This window comes from Aquarana catesbeiana, linkage group LG04, assembly GCF_042186555.1.
Source record: "Aquarana catesbeiana isolate 2022-GZ linkage group LG04, ASM4218655v1, whole genome shotgun sequence".
Taxonomy (NCBI): Eukaryota; Metazoa; Chordata; class Amphibia; order Anura; family Ranidae; genus Aquarana; species Aquarana catesbeiana.
The window spans coordinates 394,696,469-394,711,544 of NC_133327.1; the positions used below are offsets into that span (position 1 = coordinate 394,696,469).

The 15,076-nt window shown below is 41.4% G+C and overlaps 1 long non-coding RNA gene across 1 annotated transcript in view; it reads left to right on the forward strand.

Moving 5' to 3' along the window:
- The window catches only part of LOC141140245 (uncharacterized), a 275,722-nt gene extending 261,157 nt beyond the window's left edge, over window positions 1-14,565 (forward strand). Inside the window, exon 3 of the long non-coding RNA XR_012243908.1 lies at window positions 14,538-14,565. This is a non-coding gene — a long non-coding RNA (uncharacterized lncRNA). The remainder of the gene's footprint in view (window positions 1-14,537) is intronic.
- Window positions 14,566-15,076: the final 511 nt, after the last annotated feature.

Sequence of the window (15,076 nt, forward strand, 5' to 3'; positions counted from 1 at the left end):
TTCAAAGCCTCTATTTTAGTTGAGACATGAGTCATCAATCTCATTATAGCACATTCTGGTCCCATGGCTAGTCCTTATATTGTCTGGTTGTCTGGGACTCACAATACTAGTAAAAGTCTAGTTCACAAGCAATGAACTTACATTAACGTTTTAACAAAAAGAACAAGATGGCTTCTAAGATGCTCATGAAACCATATATAAAATAATATGTATAGGCCTTAGCAACTAATTCTTTTTAACCTCAATAGTTCTGACAATGCTATTATTAAGCTTATGATCTACCAGAATACCCAGATCCTTCTCCACTATGGATTCCCCCAGTTGTACTCCCCCTAGTATGTATGATGCATGCATATTCTTAGCCCCCAAGTGCATAACTTTCCATTTATGAACATTAAACCTCATCTGCCACATACAGTAGTTGCCAAATTAAACAGTGCATTGAGGTTGGCTTGTAAGTTGGAGACATAGTTACGTAGTTAGTGAGGTTGAAAAAAGACACAAGTCCATCCAGTTCAACCTTAAAAACAATAAATAAATAAAATAAAAAATATCATACAATCCAATATACCCAATTTTATACCCACAGTTGAACCAGAGGAAGGCAAAAAACCCCAGCAGAGCATGCTCCAATTTGCTACAGCAGGGGAAAAAATTCCTTCCTGATCCCCCAAGAGGCAATCAGATTTTCCCTGGATCAACTTTACCTATAAATGTTAGTACCCAGTTATATTATGTACATTTAGGAAAGTATCCAGGACTTTCTTAAAGCAATCTACTGAGCTGGCCAGAACCACCTCTGGCGGGAGTCTATTTCACATTTTCACATCTCTTACTGTGAAGAAACCTTTTCGTATTTGGAGATGAAATCTCTTTTCCTCTAGACTTAAAGAGTGCCCCTGTGTCCTCTGGGTTGACCGTAAAGAGAATAACTCAACACCAAGTTCACTATATGGACCCTTTATATATTTGAACATGTTGATCATATCCCCCTTTATTCTCCTCTTCTCAAGAGAGAATAAATTCAGTTCCTCTAATCTTTCCTCATAGCTGAACTCCTCCATGCCTCTTATCAGTTTGGTTGCCCTTCTCTGCACTTTCTCCAGTTCCCCGATCATGTGAGGTTGTTATTCCATCTAGTCCAGGTGCTTTATTCACCTTTATTCTGTCTAAATATTTCTGGACCATATCAATTTTGAGCCATACTAGTGGTTAATTTGGGGCTATGTCAATACCATCCCCATTATGGACACAAGCTCCCCCATGCTCCTTTATACACACAGAGCTGAAGAAGGTATTTAACAAATTTGCCTTCTCTTTGTCCCCAGTCACCCACTCTAAATTATTTGGTAAAGAACCTACATGTACAAGCTTCTGTCACAGTATATTGCTAGACTTAAATGATACAGGGATTTGATCTTTGTTAAGTCTTTTTTTAAGTTGTACCTACAGGTATGCCTATAATAAGGATTACTTGTAGGTACAGTGAATATCTCCCAAACTTGGGGTGTGTCACCGGTGCATGCACGCTGAAGGTCCAGCATACTGCACCAGACTTTCAGAGCTCTGTGCCACAGCCAAGGGTTCCCACACGCATGCGCAGGAATGACATCATTGCGGCCCTGGCCACTCATACAGCCGGAGCCCACAAACCCGGAAGGAAGATCAGGGGAAGATGGAAGCCCTCTCAGCGGTGACAGCATGCTGCTGGAGGGCTTCGTTCTAAGGTAAGTATTTCATAATGTGCTAGTATGCGATGCATACTAGCGCATTATGCCATTGCCTTGCAGGGGATTTTTTTGTTTTTTAATGTTGTGGTTTACTACTGCTTTAACAATTCTTCTAAGTTTTTTCAACACTTTAGCTACATTTAGATATGCAAAAACATATAGTAATAAGTGTATTTCTCGAAAAAAAAAAAACAAGTAGTTGCACCGTTGGGCCTCTACAGAGATATGGAATGATGGTAGTCTGCCTGTGAATGTCTTGAAATAAAAAGACGGAAGCTGGGCAGGCTTTCCATTACTCCATTATAATGGCTATACCCCCTCTCTTGGAGCATGTCCTAGATTCCAAATGGATGGATATACGGCGAGCTAGTCATTTTTATTTTTCTGAAACGTGTTGTTTGGAAGTAATTACTGCACACAAGTACTAGAGTCTACAGACCTCAGAAAAGAGCTTATGATTTTCTTTCTGTAGATATTTACCATGGCCTCAAGTAGAGAGAAAGCAGAAGGTAAAACAGACTTAAAGGTTAAAGATGTTTTGTTAAGGAATTAATCATCCTGTTGACCGATGTTGAGATATGGTTAGACAGCTGCCTCGGGTACTTTCCAGTCTTACATTTACCTGCCTTTATACAAAGTTTTTGCTCTTATTTTTCATCCAGCATTTGTTAGTTTCTATATTCGGAACCTTCAACAATCAAGTCATGTATTGCAAGAGCTATGATTCATGTCCTCCAAAGGTTAAAAACAATATATATAAAAAAAAAGACTGAAGGAATAGAATAAGTGGAAGACAAAATGTAAAGGAAAAAAGAAACCGTACCGTTGAGTTGTTTCTTCCTTTTGAATGAAATACTGCAAATACTGTTTGTGATTTTATTGTCAAGCCAGCTGACAAATCCCAGGAGCAAAGTCCATCAGCTTGTTTTGGCTAGTTTGAAGGATAAACTGTTGTTATGCTAAGATGATTTTAGCTTATTTATACACTTTTTGACATGTTGTTTTCCTGAAACCGTAACATGCCTTTTTTTTACTACGGCAGAGGTGTCTTTAGACTTCATTGACTAGTATGTCCTGAACAAATTAGCCTGATTGTTCTTGAAGAGGTTCTTAGAAGCATCAAAGAATGCTTGCCAAATCCATTTCCAATCACTTTCTACTGTAAGAGGTGGGTGTTAGGAGTGGTGCTCTAAAATTCTCTTCATCCTGTCTATAGGCAATGCATGTTCACTGAATGAGCATGTGTATTATTTTGAAGCAAGTTCTTGTTATGCCCGGTACACATGAGCGGAATTTTCGTCGGAAAAAAAACTTGAGTGGTTTTTCTCTGAACTTTCAAGAACGCGGTGACGTAAAACACTTTGACGAGCCGGGAAAATGAAGTTCAATGCTTCCGAGCATGCGCAAAATTGTTTCCGAGCATGCGTAGGAATTTTGCGCGTCAGAATTGGTACAGACGATCGGAATTTCTGATCGGAACTTTTTCCGACCGAAAAATAGAGAACCTGCTCTCAATCTTTTGCTGGTGGAAATTCCGCCTGCAAAAGTCCGATGGAGCATACACCCGGTTGTAATTTCCAACCAAAAGCTCACATCGGACTTTTGCTGGGGGAATTTCCTATTGTGTGTACGGGGCATTAGAAAGATCCTGTCCAAGGACAACTTTTTTTTTTTTTTACAAATTACGTTCTTTATTGAAACAATCTACATATATACAGTACATTAATTTAGTGGTACAGATAACAGGTGCATTCAATATAATATGGATGACAGTTGAATCGGGGCCTTACAATTTTTAAAGGCAAAGTGATGAATACACAACAGATGTTTTTATACATATAGACTTGTTTGCTTCACATCAGTGATCTCAATAGTTACAATTTACTAGCATTGTTAGTTCTTTATCCCTATTTTAGTCAGGTGGTATGGCATCTATTTCATCGCATGTGGAGGCTTCATTTAACCAGGTATCCCAGATCTTGTTATACTTTGTGGGGCAGCCTCTGTGAGCATAAATTTCTTTTTTATATGGCAGAACAGCATTAACCAATGCAACCCATTCCTTGATATTGGGCGGCATTGCTCTGAGCCATTTCTTTGCAATAAGCATTCTGGCAATGAACAATGTTTCCTGTAGAAAAATGTGGTGAAATTTATCTGATTCGGGATCTGTGAATACCCCTAACAGACACTGTTTCGGGCATAGAGTTAGAGGGGATCCCATTTTATCGTGGATAAATTTAACTATTTGGGCCCAATAGTCCTGTATCATTGGACATAGCCAAAGGAGGTGAAAAAATGTTCCCTGAGGACTTGCACATCTGGGGCAAAGGGAGCTATGGTTAATTCTAAATTTGGCCAATCGTATGGGGGTCAGATAAGTTCGGTGTAAGATAAACAATTGTATGAGACGGTCTGATAGTTTATGTGAGACTTTTTTGCAGGCGTCTAGGACTTCTTCCCATTCCTCATCCTCCACATCACCCTCCCAGCGCTCTTTTAGTTTATAGGCGATTGTTACCGCATTTGGGCGTAGTAAGCATGAGTAAAATATGGATATTAGCTTTTGCTGATCTGAACTATTTATCACAGCCAGAATATCCAATTGCTCCAAGTTTGGTGGGGAGTCTCGAAATTGGGCCTGGAGAGCGTGACGGAGCTGGAGGTATCGAAAATGCAAAGAGTTGGGGAGACCAAACTGGTCTTTCAGTTGTTGAAATGATTTGAGAGTGTTTCCAATGTACATGTCTGCTAGGTAAACAACCCCATTAGAAATCCATAACTCATTGTCAGGTAGATGTAATAATTCGGATAGGCCTGGGTTGTTCCACAATGGTGTCTGACTATGTGTTGAGGGGATCTTAAGTTTGCGTCCAACAATCTCCCATATCTTGCAATAGTTGTATAACAGGTCTTTGCCTTTATGATTGTCTATCTTACCACGTTCTCTATTCTCTCTAAGGATGAGCTGAAAGGGGTGGGTGTGTATTCTTGTGGCTTGAGAACCTATTAGAACCATAAACCGTTCCTTATCTCCTTTATCTATATGGAAGAAATGGGACAGCTGTGCTGCCAGATTGTACAAATTGTAGTCTGGTAATGCTGTGCCCCCTAAATCAGTGGGGTTTTTCAGCACCTGCCAGGACAACTTGTGTCGTGTTTTACCCCACAGAAACGTGTTTAGGATCACTTCTATAGATTTAAAGAATCTCAGGGGTATATAGACAGGTGCGTGCCAGAAGACATATAGAAATTTGGGCAACAGTATCATTTTTGTCAAATTTACTCGACCCATAATTCCTAGTGGCAGTCTGGACCATAACTGTGTTTTAGTTCTTAATATTTGAAAGAGCGGTTCCAAGTTTAGTCTAATATAGTCCTCTGGGTTGCGTGTGATTTTTATACCTAAGTATGTGATTTCACTAACTCGCATCAATGGGGAGGATGCCTGTATCTCTGACGGGGCTCCAAGATCCACAGGGAGTATTTGAGACTTCTCCCAATTAATCCTTAAGCCTGAGTAGGTCCCAAATTGCTTGATAATTTCAAGGGCCGTTAACAGGGAGTGTCCTGAATCCTCTAGATATAAGAGCATATCATCTTCGTATAAACTGATTTTCTCGACCAGGTGGCCCCGGCTCAGACCCCTAACCCCTGGATGCTCTCTCAGTGATGTCGCCAAGGGCTCCACCACCAGGGCGTACAGTAGAGGGGAAAGGGGGCAGCCCTGACGTGTGCCCCTGGTTAGTGGGAATGCTTGCGACGTTTTGCCATTAACCAAGATCCTGGCACTTGGAGCCCGGTACAAAAGTTGAATCCATCGAATAAACTTAGGTCCGAAACTGAACCTGGCCAAACACTCCCAAAGATATTCCCATTCGACAGAGTCGAACGCTTTAGCAGCGTCCAGGGACACCACCACTCTGGTGCCCATTTGGTCATGTCTGGCCTGTAAGTTCATATACAGTCTATCTCATTTACTAGTTTCCCGAATCGCGTGGGGGAGGGTGTGTTGTCAATCAGGGGTGTCAGGGATGTTCTGTCTAGGTGATTGTCCAGTACCGTATTGAAATCTCCCATCCACATAGCTGGAATTGTGGGAAATTGTGCCATAAACTCCAATCCCTCATTAATAATACTGAACTGGAACGGAGGAGGTATATATATTGCCAGGAGAAGTACATCTAGGCCATTCAGTCTGCAGTGTATAAATAGAAATTTACCCTGGGGGTCAGATGTCAGCATAACAAATTGCATTGTTTTGGCCACCAATATCGCCACCCCTCTGGAATAGGCTGAGTATGGGGCCTGATAGACCCACCCCAACCATGGCTTTTTAAGCGATAGCATTAATTGACCAGTTAAATGAGTTTCTACTAAGACCATCACTTGTGCCTGTTGTGCTTTAAGATACGCCATAGCGGCATTCCTTTTAGATTTATCTCTAAGGCCGCGAACATTCCATGCTAAGCATTTTAGAGATGACATAGCATTGTGGTCAGTGTGTTTGCATAGCTCCCATTTTGTATCAGCTTGTCCCAGTAACAGAGTGTGCTCGTACAGTAATGCTGGGAGATATTTACTAAGCAATCTGAAAGCATACGGACAGGTCTAGCATATATATCTCTACATCCTTTTGCAAGATCAATATACCACTGTATATTACCATGTATTGTGAGTAAATCAATAAGAACGACAAACTTAAAGTCAAACAAAACATTACTAAGAACCAATACACCGGTCTGGCTGGGTTCGTCACAGCCCCCGCACAACTGCATTCGGGGAATGTGCTCCCAGACTGACCAGGGAAACTTATCTTGTGAAACATTAACAGTATAAACCTGTAATGAAACAGCGGGGCTCCCGCGACTAGTGGGACGAACATCCGCTGAAAAATCAGCGATAGTGCAAGGAGAGCTACCTTCATGATCGGGCTTACAAAATAATATTGTAGGATAAAGAAGCATAAGATAGTAACTGCATGCTCAGTCATTTGACTTCTAGGTGGGAAACGACTCGAGGACAAGGACAACTTTTTTCAATAATTCAATGCAAATAGCAATGATAATATGAAAAATACAGCAAATGATTCAAACAGTAAACTGGGAGATGAATTATTGCTCTGAGTTACTGCACTTTGCACCTAAATATTGTTATTTGCATTGAATTTGTCTTAAATTGTTACTAAACCTACAACAGTAAAATCAGTGTGTATATGTAGTAAAGCTTGCTTGTTATACTCACTGTGGAACCTAAGGGGTAATCCTCTGCATTGTGTAAAAAGGCTATTTGATCATGTCTTCTCTGATCCTCCCCTTTTCTCACTGTTCCCAATCTATCTTCTGATAAGACAGAGACTAGGTGACAAGCTGCACATGCTCAGTTTGGTGTGTATTGCTAGAGATTTTTTTTCCTTTGGGAGAGTGCATGTGATCAGCACAGGTCCAATTAGCACTGTCCAGACAGAGGGTCAGGGGTCCTGTAGCCTGGTAGGACAGTCAGAACAAAATAAAAAATACTACAAGCTTTAACCAGACACTGATAGAAGTCACTAGACTGCTATATACTGCTGATTAGAAAATGTATTTTGTAGTTAATATTTACTAAAACTATTACATTCCCATGTTCTGTGTACTGTGGGAAACCAGATCTAGTGAATGCAGGGTCCTGGGTTTAGTAACGCTTTAAATACATGTTCTTTGCAGGTACCTAATAAAATGATTATATATTTATTGTCAGTACCCACAAAGTGCTTGTTAAAGTTACATTGTTAAAGGGTAACTCCACTTTCCTGTAAAAAAAATAGCAAATTAAAAAAAAAATAATATAGCATATATAATTGCGGCACAAGTCATAATGTAATTGAATGTTATTAAAAATTACCTTTCCTTTTCAATCTGCAGCTCTGTAATTTTCTGTGAAATGCAATGTAATATGGCTACCTGGAGGTGTTCTGTACACAGAATGTCCCCCAGATATGTTATTTCCTGCTTGTGCAATTGTCTCACTGGTTTTCCCAGAAGTCTGCACTAAGATGCAAGTCAGACTTCAGGCAACCCTGCAACAAAAATGTCATTTTTAGTGAGATACTCCCAATAGGAACACATCTAAAGGGATGCAGGCCCAGTAGTTTTCCTTATTAGAGCTCTGCAGGTGCAGCAGCTGGTTCATAACTATGAAACCACTCCCATTAGACCCACTTCTGCACATGGGTTCAGAAAACACACAGGGATTTCTTCAGAATAAAATAGGAATCTGCAACAACGTTTGTCAAAATCCTTGTAATGTACATTGATCACCCAGATGGGGATGTTTTTTTCTCAATAAAAGTGGAGTTACACTTTAAGCTGCGTCATAATTTTTACAGATAGTCTACTGACTGGAATGGTACCAGCTGATTGGAGAAAAGCCAATGTAGCACCAATATTTAAAAAGGGCCCAAAATACATCCCTGGGAATTACAGACCAGTTAGCCTAACATCAATAATATGTAAACTCTTGGAGGGGATGATAAGGGACTATATACAAGATTTTAGTAATAAGAATGATATCATTAGCAGTAATCAGCATGGATTCATGAAGAATCGTTCTTGCCAAACCAATCTATTAACCTTCTATGAGGAGGTGAGTTGCCATCTAGATAAAGGAAGGCCCGTAGACGTGGTGTATCTGGATTTTGCAAAAGCATTTGATACAGCTCCCCATAAACGTTTACTGTTCAAAATAAGGTCCGTTGGCATGGACCATAGGGTGAGTACATGGATTGAAAACTGGCTACAAGGGCGAGTTCAGAGGGTGGTGATAAATGGGGAGTACTCAGAATGGTCAGGGGTGGGTAGTGGGGTTTCCCAGGGTTCTGTGCTGGGACCAATCCTATTTAATTTGTTCATAAACGACCTGGAGGATGGGGTAAACAGTTCAATCTCTGTATTTGCAGACGATACTAAGCTAAGCAGGGCAATAACTTCTCCGCAGGATGTGGAAACCTTGCAAAAAGACCTCAACAAATTAATGGGGTGGGCGACTACATGGCAAATGAGGTTCAATGTAGAAAAATGTAAAATAATGCATTTGGGTGGCAAAAATATGAATGCAATCTATACACTGGGGGGAGAACCTCTGGGGGAATCTAGGATGGAAAAGGACCTGGGGGTCCTAGTAGATGATAGGCTCAGCAATGGCATGCAATGCCAAGCTGCTGCTAACAAAGCAAACAGAATATTGGCATGCATTAAAAGGGGGATCAACTCCAGAGATAAAACGATAATTCTCCCGCTCTACAAGACTCTGGTCCGGCCGCACCTGGAGTATGCTGTCCAGTTCTAGGCACCAGTCCTCAGGAAGGATGTACTGGAAATGGAGAGAGTACAAAGAAGGGCAACAAAGCTAATAAAGGGTCTGGAGGATCTTAGTTATGAGGAAAGGTTGCGAGCACTGAATTTATTCTCTCTGGAGAAGAGACGCTTCAGAGGGGATATGATTTCAATTTACAAATACTGGTGACCCCACAATAGGGATAAAACTTTTTTGCAGAAGAGAGTTTAATAAGACTCGTGGCCACTCATTACAATTAGAAGAAAAGAGGTTTAACCTTAAACTACGTAGGGGGTTCTTTACTGTAAGAGCGGCAAGGATGTGGAATTCCCTTCCACAGGCGGTGGTCTCAGCGGGGAGCATTGATAGCTTCAAGAAACTATTAGATAAGCACCTGAATGAATGCAATATACAGGGATATACAATGTAATAATGACACATAATCACATACATAGGTTGGACTTGATGGACTTGTGTCTTTTTTCAACCTCACCTACTATGTAACTATGTAACTATATGCTTTTGTATAGTTCAACATACTTCTTTGCTAAATATTAAGCTGCTCTCATTGTGAAGTGAGCTTTTGATTGAGGTATGGACATTTAAGTATTTACAATTACTTAACAGGCAATAAATGAGCTTTTAAACAAACCCTTATTAAGATCACTAGCTGCAGGCATTCTGTAGTAAATTATCCTCAAAGTTCAGGCAGAAGGTACATTCAAATTAAAAAAATAAAAGCCATAAAATGCATACAGGGAAACATTGCTTCTACAGAACAAGGAGATTTTGCTATACAGCATGAGGTCACCCTTTTCTCATTTTAGAGTGGGACTTCACTCTCTCAATCAACATTGACTATATTTAATACATATGCTGCTAGCATTACTAAATACATAGGAAAGTATATCATATTGAGCTATTGCCTACAGGACACTTTTACCTCCTGCCCAGGCAAATTTTCAGCTACCAGCGCTGTCGCACTTTGAATGACAATTGCGCGGTCATGCTACACTGTAACCATATGAATTTTTTTATCATTTTCTTCACACAAATAGAGCTTTTTTTTGTGGTATTTAATCACTGTTGGGTTTTTTATTTCTTACAAAAAAAAAAAGTTTTTCTTAGTTTCTGTCAGCAAATTTTGTAAATAAGTCATTTTTCTCCTTCACTGATGGGCACTGATAAGGTTGCACTGACGAAGTGGCATGGGCGCCAATGAGGTGGCACTTATGGGCACCAATGAGGTGGCACTGATAGGTGGCACTGATGAGCATTTATAGGCAGCACTGATGGGAAGCACTGGTGCGCACTTATGGGCACTGATAGATGGCACTGATAGGCAGCACTGGTGGGCACTGATAGGTGGCATGGATAGGCGGCACTGATGGGCACTAATAGGCAGCACTGATGGGCGGCACTGATGGGCCCTGATGGGCAGCACTGATGGGCATTGATGGGCAGCACTGATGAGCAGGCACTGATGGACACTAAAAGGCAACAGTGACTGGCATCACTAATCGCCACTAATGGGCACTGATTGGTGGCACTGATGGGCACTTATTGGTGGCCCTGATGGGCACTAATTGGCACTGGGGGCTTTACTGTAATCAGGGCACTTATGATCAAGGGGATGCCGCTGATTGTCTCTCCTCACCACACACTCTGTCAGTGTGAGGCGATGATAGCCGATCACTGGCTCTTCTGTGTTTACATGTGACCGGCTGTGATTGGACACAGCCGATCACATGGTTAAAGAGCCACGAGAGCAGCCATTCTGGGGCAACGTCATATGACATTCTCCCAGAATGAGAGCCACACCATTCCTCAAGTCATTTGACAGTGGGCGGGCGGCAAGTGGTAAACATTTTTTTTTACATTTCTTCAGTTACTTTTGGATTTCCAGGTCTAGGCAAATGATGACACATGAGTCTTCAGGGGGGTAGGAGGGGCTTTGTCAGCTAAGCACACCCACCTGCCTGCCTGCCTGAGCTAAGGGCAGATGAATTCCAGGAAGTACATGCTACATAAATCAACTGCCCTTACTCAAGATGGCCACAGCCAAAAATGCTAGGGGGATGTTTTTCAAAGTGATTTCTCAGCAAAATAAAGCATGGAGACATGGATAGATGTGTGAGTTTGCTCTGTATACAATAAATGAATGAAATAGTGTTTTTGGCTTGTGGTGCTCAAATGCAGTGTAGTTCCACTTTAAAGAGGAACTGCAGTCTGCTCACATAATTTGTAATAAAAACATCTTTGTCATTCTGAAGCTTCCCTCCAACCACTTTGCATATTATTTTATATATACTGTGAATCTGTACTTGCCAAATATTCTGCAGAAATTTCCCTCCACTGAGTCTGGCTGCATCCATTTTAACCGTGAGCAGCTGAAGCTGCTGCCTGTTCACTTCCTGGATTTATGCAGACACACAGAGACACACCTCCAGCTCTGCAGCGTCCATTGACCCTCTTATGACTCATCCCCCCTCCCTTCCTGGCAAACTCTCATAAGAGTGAGAGAGAGAGCTGTGATTGATGTCATAAGCCTAGGCTAATGACCAGACAAGAAACAGGAAGTGGGCTGTATAAGGTATTTACTGGCAGAAAAAAAAATGTTTTACTATCCAAAGTTAAAACAACAAGGGCAGAAGATTTATTAGATGAAAAGTTGAAAAAATGACTGAAGGTCCGCATTAAGGTGCAATGGGTTATCCCTGACCAGACTCACGGAGTGCTCTGTGTCCCTCAGCTTTTCCCCACTTTCCCAGCAAGAAGTACCATGAGGTGAAAAATTAAATTGACTTTGCACTCTTTAATGGGGGCAAAAAAAGATTAAAAATTCTATGCATTATGGTAAAAAACCCTTTTCTGCTGCAGGATTCACCCCCCCACCCCTTTTCTTACCTGAGTCCGATCCAGCGACTTGTACGAGAGCCATGGCTCCCACCGCTGTTCCCCTCCTCATTTGGCAGATTAATAGCATGGCTCCGCCTCCTGTCAAACAATGAGGGAGTGGGGGAGCGAGCTCGCATTCCATGGGAATCAGTTTCCTATTGGGGGCATCAGCAAGAGAGGAGGAGCCAGGAGTGCCAACGGGGGATCCGAGAAGAGGAGGATCAGGGCCACTCTGTGCAAATCTTTTACACAGAGCAGGTAAGTATGACATGTTTGTTATTGAAAAAAAAATCGTTTACAGCCACTTTAAATCAGGTGCAAATGTGAAGTCAAGCATTTTTTTTCTATTAAATATGCAAACTTTAAAACTGCAGCTTACGTCATTATGCTTTTTTCATATAATCCATTTTCCAGTTTGTTCATTTTATTTGGATGAAAATCTTCCTTTTTTTTTTTCTACAAACATTTTAGTGGTTTATTTATACTCCCTTTCCAGGCTTTTGGTAAGAGAACTACCTTTCGTCTAACCTAGAAATTGCTCTAATTTCTATTTGTTAGATCTTATAATTAATAGTTTTTGTATTCACAGTTACTGTTTCAGACTTATGAAATATAATGGTCAGTGGATTACTATGATTACAGCTGAGCTGTATCTTTATATAGAAAACAAATGTCAGTAAGCTCCGACAAGCAGTGCTCAGGCAGGTTACATGACTCATGCTGAGTCTCCCTAGGTAGCATACATTTCTGGGACTAGAGTCTACTGTCTACCATTCATTGGCTAATTTCTATGGAAATTGTACCGTGGTATCTAGGCAGCCAAATGTCTCGCACAATAAATGCCTTCAAAGTTAGCTGTGCATACCGTTCATCTACACAAATGCTCACAGATCCAGTCCTTAGACAATACATGAAACTACACACATGAATTGCATAGAATATTTGCATGATGGTCTTGTTAGGAGCTTATATCCAAAATGTTCTACAATATGTTTTTACAGTACCTAATATGCTAACATTATTATGTTCCTTACAATACATATAGTCAAATGCAAATCGTCATTGTTGTAATGTTTACATATTTTTGCTAATTGATCTATGTACCTTTTTACCACTTGCTTACGTGGCACTTAAACCCCCCTTCCTGCCCAGACCAATTTTCAGCTTTCAGTGCTGACGCACTTTGAATGACAATGGCGCAGTCATACAACACTGTACCCAAATGAAATTGTTATCATTTTTTCACACAAATAGAGCTTTCTTCATGTTTCATAGTTTGTTATAAAATTTTGCAAACAGGTAATTTTTCTCCTTGATATGTGCTGATGAGGCAGCACTGGTGGGCACTGATAGGCATAGTTAAGGCAGCACTGATAGGCACAGCTAAGGCATCACTGATGGGGACAGATAAGGCAGTAATGATGGGCACAGATAAGGCAGCACTGATGGCCACTGATAAGATGGCACTGATGGGCCCTGATGGGTGGCACTGACGGGTGGCACTGAAGAGCACTGATAGGTACCACTGATAGATGGCACTGATGGGCACTGATAGGTGACACTGATAGGTGGCACTGATAGGTGGCACTGATAGGCAGCACTGTTGATGAGGCACCAACTGTGGTCACTGATAGGTGGCACTGTGGGCACTGATGGGTGGCACTGTAGGCAGCACTGTTGTGTACTGCTAGGTGGCACTGGAAGGTGGCACAGGTGGGTACAGATAAGCTTGGGGCAATCTCCTTGATCAGCCGCCGGTGATCGTTTTTTTTTTCTCCTCACGCTGTCAGCGCGAGGAGAAAAAATAGCCGATTACCGGCTCTGTTTACATCACATGATCTGCTATCATTGGCTGATCACATGGTAAGGGGTCGGGATCGGGATTTCTCTGCAGGAATCTGACATGCCCACTGCTGAGCCAAAGCTAAAGCTTTCTAATCAGCAGAAAGGTTTGGGGAAGCCAGGGTCATTCTCTGCAGCCTGCTGGCAGGCTGTGGCTGCTTTCTAAAGAAAATAAACTGTAAGACTTTGCACGCCTTTTGTTTTGATGTGCCTGTTTTTAGCTGATTTAAACTGAAAGTTCAGTTGGGCTGTAAATCTGAAGCTTTCTTTAAAATAATACCTGATAAGGTCCGTGTTTCTGCAATTTCTGTTATGGGGTGACAACACTCCTGCCTCCCAATTGTAACCTGCGTTGTCTACCTGCTACATTAGCTTTCAGTGGAGACTATATACCATTGTGCTGACACTCATTGCGTTGAATGGAGACAGTGGTTGCAAAAGGGCCAATGAAATGACATGGGAGGGGGGGGGGGTCGAAAGTACTGTTGAAACAAATGATAAAGAGATAAAAACAGTATTTTATTAACAGAAATTACACACACATACATAACACATAATTGTATTTACACAGTGCTTTAACAAAATAAAACTCACCCAAATAGAATTTAGAAATATTTTAATGATTTTAGTATTTGGCAATTGGCAAAGAGTTTCTGATCTATTCAAGACAACCCCAAACAGATCATTCCTTTCTTTTTTAAAATATTTTGTTCCATCTAGCAGCAGTCTGACTTTGCCCTTTGTCTCTTCTAGATGTTGCTATGAAGAGAGCACAGCAATGACTGATGTGGAGCCTGTGGTCACAGATTTTGCAGCATCAGGAAGATCAGGTCGCCGCAATGCCTTACCAGACATTTTGGGTTCTCCAGCAGGGGCAGAAGCCACTGATCTACCACAAAAACTAGCAGAGCTCTCTGTATCTCAAGGTAACGTCTTAGAATAAAAGTATTAAATCAAATGTCGATCAGGTATTAGTCAAATGTCCTTATCTACATCTGTTCTGCATTAGTTACTCAAAGTACTGAAGCAAGAGGATCATCATGATAGCCAGACAACCAGCATTTGCAGAAGGAGAAACCAGCAATGACAGCCTCTGTACTTCTCATAAAGAAATGTCAGCAAAGCAGGTTGAACTTTTCTGTAATAAAAAACCCAACTGAAAAAATATCAGTTGACAGCTGTACTAAACCAATTCTAAGGGATCACTCATAGTCAGGGCCAGACTGACCATTGAGCCACTCGGGCACTGCCCGAGGGCCCTGGGCCACTAGGGGGCCCCATCAGGGTTGCCA